Raw genomic sequence first — 8,082 nt, forward strand, 5'->3', positions numbered from 1 at the left:
TTCCTGCTTCTGTGATTCTCTCTGCCTATATATCACTTGAACGACTTGTGACAGGAGCAACAAATTGTTTCAACTCAAATCAGGATGAAGATAGAAGACAGAGTGAATGAATAGCCGGCTCTTTGACAAGCATACGGAATAAACAAAAATAAGAAGCATTCATCAAATGGTGCAACACAAAAAAGCAAGGTGAAAAGTTCATGCAAAAAGTTTCATTTTTCAGTGATCAGGCCATGTTTACAGAACAGAGACTCACTCTTTCAAGCACTTAACAACACCCCGTTATCGGTCAAGCCATTCAGTGTCACCCCAAATCGATGCATCAACTAATTGGCAAATACGAAAGCGCATTTATGTACTGAATAGATAGAGAGCAAACATTATTTGACATTATATTTGATTATTTTCACAACCGTCAGCCTGCTGTTCTGACCGGTGTCTTGGGTCCCGGCCATGTAAAGTCTAGTGATGATATATTTGACCACACTTCCCTTATCTATAATCCCGTCCTCGCTTCACGACTCTGTGGAATGGCAGCAGACATAGAGGCTGTCATGGTCATGTCTCACATTAATTAAAATGTCATTTAGTGTTTGAGCAGAAGAAGGAGTCACGCCAGCCGCTGGCTTCTCCTTCAAACAAAGTCCCTTCGACAGAAGACGTCTGGCAAGTCAGACTTAACTTTGGCTACTTTTAATCAATACCGTTTCAAGACCCATAGCAAACAGTGCCCGTCAAGCAGGACAGTTCGATTGTATATACAAAGCAGGTAGGAATATTTTTTAATTGGTCTAATGGGCTATCTCTTCTTGTACATAGACGGGTGATATATGGAGAACAGATGTATTGCGTACTCAGTTTGGCAGTTTGGCACGTGACAAGCTAGGCCTATCGTAAAAGAGTGTCTCACTGGAGATTGTGTTGTAGTTACATTTTAACGTTTGACTTTTAATAACTAGCTGTATGTACATGTACATCTCAACGTCACATCGCAATCATTTTAACAGCATAGGAGCATTGGAACCAGTACTGGTACTGGTAATAATGATATTTTGGTCAGTGTTGATTGAAGTATTGGTTGATAAGTATTGCTCAGAGGAGTATTGATCAGAGGATGAGTATTGATCAGATGTGATCAGATGAGTATTGGGAGGTTACCATAGGGTACAGGAACATCATGTTCCTCAGACTGAGGACCACTCTGGTTTTCATTAGCCTAGGTTACGGTAAATTTACTTTGAATTTGAATTTTACGGTACAACAACTTTCTTGAGTCCTCTCAATAAATCAGAATATTGCCCACTAAAAATCCCATGATGCATTGTGACACACGGATACCACGTGTGGCGTAGAAGCATCTAGTACAGCCCACCAACCATCAACCCAGCTGCAGACACTCATTCTGTTTTCAACAATGACATTTCCAATAAAAACCCCACAGCTTCATTCAGATTTCATCAAAGAAGGCTCCAAAAAGGTGTCATCAGCCTACGGGCGACCCTGGCTCTGTCCACCCCTTTGAAGTGACGAGTAAATACCCCAAGCACCACTGACGGCCCCGGCCCGGTCGTTAGTCCTTATCCTCATGTACGAGAGGGTTGCCGCGCTTGCGCCCCTGCTGAAAGATGACATCTGTAATCAATCCTTCCTTCCTGGAGCCTGATGATGCTAAGCTGCATAACTAAATCCTTGCTCCTCCCCCCCCCCCCCCCCCCCCCCCGTCCCCTCCACACATCTGCTCTCTGATCCACCCCCGCATCGCTCTCCCTCTCTGAGCTCCATGGCTATATCTCCACCAGGGTACAGGCTTATTGGACATGCATCACCCTGGTTCTTCTGTGCCTTGCATGGGATGTGGTTGCTATGCTATGGCTCACCATACTCCTGGTTCCATACACCCCACCCCCCCCCCCCTCCTTTCCTTCCTAATCCCCCATTGGAGGAAAGTCATCTCTGTTTATTGCACGGGGCAGATTAAGTGATAGTGCCCCTGGAGAAACTATGGGATGTGGCTGTTGTCATGGGAGCAGCGGTCTGCAGGCCGTGTTACTCCAGGGAGCCCCAGGCACCTCAGATAGAGGGAATATAAGCCACATCACAACACAAGCCTCTGCTGGGGAAACAGAGCTGAATGAGCAGGGTGTTTGTGCGTGCATGCGTGTTTGTGTGTGGGGTGTGATTGTGTATATCTACTTGTGTATGTGTTTGTGTATGTGTTTTTTTTTTATATACTTTTGTTTGGTTGGTGTGAGGTGCATGTGTGTGTGTGTGTGTAAAAGCATTAGATGTACCTTGTGCATGTGTGTATGTGTGTGTGGTGTGTCTGTGGTTTTGTGCATGTGTATGTATATGCATGCATACTAGTGTGCATGTTAGTGTCTGTTATTTAAATTTTTGGACAATTATAATTAATATGAATAATATTCAACTCTTTATTCGGTTACATATAACATACAGAATATTAGATAGGTCCTCAACCTCTTTCTTAACAATCTCATGATTGAATTTCCTTGTCATTCAATAATGTACAAAGCAAAACAAATCTTCCCAAGCCACTGCTGTAATATTATTCACGCACATCGCGTTGTTCTCCTGAAAGAACAAAGGGCTACGTGTGAAAGACATGCAAGTAAATCGTGTCTTCTTCCACCTCCCTGCTTTTAAGCTCACCATGGAAGCACTCGCTGATAAGTCGAATGAACGGTGGCATTATTCCCTACGTACCTGGGCTCACACACTGGAGAGTAGCTCCAGAACCATAACCGTGTAAGAAAGTGAAACCTTGTATTAATAACTCGCCGGCCTATCGTGAGCTGCTGTCAAGAAGTGCCTCGCTCTGCGGGTTCCCTTTGCTTCGTAGACAAGAGTATGTGTTCCTTTTGGGGTGTGTGTGTTTACATACAGTACATGACCGTACCTGCTCGTTTCCTCCCAGTAAGCCAAGTGCCTGTGTGAATTATTTTAGAACGGAAAGAGTCGTCTTGCGGTTTCTTACAAACGTCCAATTAGGTCACTCTAATGAATTTCTGGGATTCCCTAGCTGAATGCCACAATGTGTTGCATGGATAACATTATTCAGATAGGCACGTCTATTATTTGTTTACCATGAGCAATATCAATATCAATCAATTATAACGCTGAGCATACCGAGAAGCACTGAATTGTTCATAAGCAGCCACCGCTGTGTGTCAGAATTAATAACAGTGCCGTTTCGATTATTTATCCTATTACAACATTCCCAGTTTCTAATCTCTGACCCAGACTGTACATTCGATTTACCTGTAGCGTCTGATAATGTTGAGGCTGTCTAATCACTAATGTGGCTCCATGTGGCTCCATGTTCAGACACTATTATATTACACTCAGACAGTATCACATTTCTCAGACAGAGTTTGGTGTGGGACTGCCTTGGCAGTGTCGTTTAGTGTGGGAGCGTGTGAGGATCCTTTTAGAGGTTTCTATAAATTAACGCCGTAAAAGATGGTCGGTGGTAGTTTGCTGTAATAGCGCCATGAATTGGTTGTGAGTTATGCTGCCCACCCTGATTTCCTGCGCCAGACCCCCGGTGACAGACCCAGGCGGCGGAGAAGGTAACGCGGGGGGATAGATCAGAGGGAAGAGGGAGAAGGAGAGTTTAAAAAGGGCATATACAAGGACAGCTGGGAAAAAATATACCACTAGCAAGACGCGGAGCTCTTTGCGGCTAAGGAGCCAATCGACTCATCTCCCCAATTAGGAGTAACTACCTGATGCATATAATCCATTCGAAAACGCCATTGTTAAGGGGGTGGTGCTTTGGGCCAATGAGGGCTAAGGGCTTAAATCTGTTTGTCTTTGTTGAAGTGTGCCTCTGCATGTGTGATAAATCCCTCATTGGCAATCAATGGCACGGCTTTGTCTTTATCCCCCCCCCTTCTCTACCCTACCGAGATGCTGATGGAAGTCAATTGCGGAACAAAAGTGAAGTGAATATGGTCGTTAGCCCCCCACCATGCTGAGTGGACATATGGCCATCATGGCTGAATCTGCACTCTGGGGCTTAAAGCCTCTGGCTGTTCCCCCCACTCCGCCTCCTCCACTGTAATATTTAGCAGCTCTGAGCTATTAGTTTACATCCCCCACCCCCCACCATCCCCCATAAACCAATCAAAGGCAAACTACCACAGTGCGGCGCGGAGAGAAATCCAATGGCCTTCCTTGGGCTATCGATTGTGCCCTGGCAGAGATGAGGGCCGAGTGTTGCACCCGGCGCTTTTACGACCCGGACCCACGGACATCTTCAGCACTGAAAAATGGCATTGATTCACCTGAGCTGCTTACCTATGTTAAGGCACATCAATCCCGCTGTGATTATCGGCATACCATTGGGGGGTGGGGGGGGTGAAGCCTCGACCGTGAGCCCAGCGTGTCACTGGCGGTACGTACGACGGTAAGTCCAGTGAGCGTCGTGCAACCATTGCCCTTGTATGGTGTGATTCTCTCCCACTCGCTCCCCTTAGCTGTAGGCGGTCCCGTGTTCCAAGGAGTGCTTTGAAGGCAGACTTGGCGAGAGCCGCTCACGTGTGCGCTCCATACGTCCCCGGTTGAACAGCACACGCTAAGCGACGGTGTGGGGAGATGATAAGCGTGTTGGAATGTTTCCACGCGATAACGGCAAATTGGAAGCGTGCAGAGCATGTTGTGGGTCCCCCCACCGCCCCCCCCTCCCCTCCCATATTGCCTCCACAGCAAATAGCCATTTGCATGAAATTAATATGGGGATGTGTCTGAGGCAAGCAAAATGGCTGAGCACTCGAGTTAAACTCATTAGCAAACCCAGCAGGAGCATTTTGTTCCACAGCGATCAAGAAGAAATCCTCGGCTGCCTTTCATGATGCATTTTCTTCCGACGTGCCCGGTCTCTATTTGGTTGGATAAAGGGCATTTAACTACCAGAGCTACAGGATCGAGAGAGACGAGGGAGAGTAACTGTTCCTCCAAGCCTCCAGTTTAAAGCACTGAATCTTTGAAAACTCCACAGACTACATACTTTCCTTTATTGACAAGACAAATTGATTCAGACGTAGCAGAGGTACAGAGTGTTGCAGGTAAGGCAATCAAACCAAATTCACTGGAGCACCATCTCTTGTACTGTCGTTGCCGTGGTCCCACTGAATATGGATGAGAGATGTTTTTACATTGTAAGGCGGTAACCGAACAGAGAATATTATTTATTTATTTTCTCACTTACTGCCTGATGCAGTATTCAAGGCCTTCAATAAGACAATGATTTTGATGGCAGGAGCTTTTGTAAAATCCCGACAGATTTGACTTAACTTTTTAGACACTTAAGTCTCATCTAGGTCTAACTTATCATGTCGCATTTATTATACTCAAATATGTTTGGTTGCTGTCTCATGGACATATCGTCAAAGATATTACCTTAACAACATAGATATTTCACATACTTTTGAGTATTAGCCCACATTAAAGCAAGATTTATGATGGACTGCAGAGTTTAATTAAAACTTAAAACGACACATTCAGGAGTTCACATTCAGCTGACGATAATGTGTGAAATGCAGCTCCCAGTGCATCGTGTGAAAGGATGTGAGCGTCTTTTTCTCTCTCCCTCCGAATCACTCAAACGCCTGCACCAATGTGTTAATGGCTCATCTGATTGAGTTGGAGAAATGTCTTGGCAGGCCGGAAGGCAGGGAAACAGTGCCGGCACACACTCAAAAATAGCCCGACAGTAGGCAGGCACACAGTGTCACGAGACCTGCCAAAGTGAGGACACTCGTCTCTTTATTTGCCGTGATGCCAGAGTGATATTCGCTGGATCGATCAAGGACAAGGATGTTTATATTGAATTTGGGTGGCACTTGGGTGTGGTTGGATCGATGTGGATTCGTTTGATGCTATGGAAACAACTTTACATCTTGCAATGCAGTTAGTGGGGTTAGGGCCAAGGACGTGTTCCATCTATTTTGAAGGTTGTCTGCTGGCTGAAGCAAATCAAATCGTTGTGTTTCTGGGCACGGGGGACCACCAGGTGCTGCATGTCTTCCAATGGAGTGTTCATTTTGATAATTTAATATTTTGTGAGTTAGCAGATGCGTTTTGTCCAAAGCAACTTACAGTGTTGTTTTCTAGTCAGTTATGATTGTAGGGGTTCCACCCCTATGCGTCCAGCTTTAATAACCATTGTTATTAAACACCTTACTACACCTGACTCCAGTAAGCACAGTAGAGGTGTCAAAAGATACATTAACGCCGGCCCCCTGTTTCACCGCGGGTCGAACCCCTTCAGGTGCTTGTGATTATTTACTCGATATAATCACTTCATCAACACCGGGCCCCGAGCGCGCAACACAGCGCAACACGCTTCATGAGAATGTTGCGTTAATCCGCTTAAAGGAGACTGCGGCCGCACCAAGGTTGTCAGCGATAAAAAGGCGGCCGGGATGAAATTCAATTGGACGAGATGAGTTGCGACAGTTAATACGGGGGGGGGGGGGGGGCAGGCGCGTGGCTGAAATGGATTCATAGCGACGGCTGTGGATAATGAGCTTTACTCAATCAGCTTGATAGCGCATTCAACCGCCGCTGCAGCCGTTACCGTGGTGACGTCGGCGGGTCTACGAGGGTATGCGGGGCCCATATGGTGGTGCTCCTGCAATCCCCACCGCCCTGCTCCTTCTAACAATGGCTGTGATTATCTTTGTCATGAGCTGCCTTCTGTATTTTTGACTTGGCTGAATTAAAGTAAAATGAAGAATCACAAACGTCAAAATATGAGATTATTTTATTTCTGAAATGAGAAAAGGAGACATAATATAACATTTTGCCTATTCTTATCATAGTGAATGATAAATTCCAACTTGAACGGGGAATTGTTCAATATTGCATTGATAGTATTGTTTATAATTAGCCATGCCTGCTTATGGAATAAAGTCGATAGATAACCCCCCCTCACAGCCTATCAGATAGACATAGACAGAGTCTAATTACCAACTGTCTCAAAATGAATATTGATGAGCAAGCAAAGAGTCCCAGACATTGTGCTCAATGGTGATCATTCTGGAGGCCATGAACTGTTTGATTTCTCTGTTCATCTTTTCATGGTTGAGTTGAGGATTAGAAGTTATGATTCTTAATTTCAAGTACATAAATAAATAAACAAATGTCTTCAGTGTGCAGTGACTGCCCAGAACGGGAATGTGCTCTGGGTGCGTAGCAAATCTCACTCCAAATATTTTTAAAAGACTTGGCAGCCCTGACTAAACCGGCAATATTAAAGGAAAACTTTGAAAGTGCTTGTTATTGCCACTGATTATACTCTATTCTAAAATGTTGTTTCTTTACCTTTCATCCTTTAAGTCCCTCTCTGAAATCTCATTGTTGCAGGATATTTCCCTATTGTAATTACAATCTCAACTCTCCATCACCCAAATCTTTTAGATAACAACAATCCAACACAAAAAACTCTCAACAACACATTCTCCAGCTCTCACTCCCGTTCTCCACCGTTCTCTTCCCGCAACAACTCAACTCTCATTGACCGAGACTTGGTTGGACACAGTAACCAACCAAGTTGTATTTCTCTAGGGGAATCCTTTCCATAATAAGCGAATATAAACTGGGCCTGTTACTGGCCAAAACAAGCATTATTAGAGGACGTAAACTGACGGACGCTATTGCCTCAAAGGATTGCAGCCCGTTTCGCGGATTACGGCGGCAGCATTCTCACTCAATTCTGGACCAATCTCAAATAAAGCTGAATATCTGTGCTGGTAAGACTGTGTTTTGGTGACATGAATAAACACTCAGAAATCATTGGCTAGCCAGTGCCTTGAGAAGCAGAGGATAACGTTTAATAAGATACAGCTGTGTCCATGTGTTTGGCTGTTCAGTGGCAAATCATAGTAGAACAGACGGCGGTTTGTTAATACCCAGATATCACATTGATTAAAATAAGAATATCTGAACATGCAAGAGTTGTATTAAAAGCCATTAAGCAACACTGGAGCATCTTGAACATGACTTAAAAAAAGTGAAAGTGATATTGTTTGTATTAGAGAACCAACCAGCACATTATAC

The sequence above is a fragment of the Micromesistius poutassou genome (genome assembly GCF_964030765.1).
Source record: "Micromesistius poutassou genome assembly, chromosome: 5".
Classification (NCBI taxonomy): Eukaryota; Metazoa; Chordata; class Actinopteri; order Gadiformes; family Gadidae; genus Micromesistius; species Micromesistius poutassou.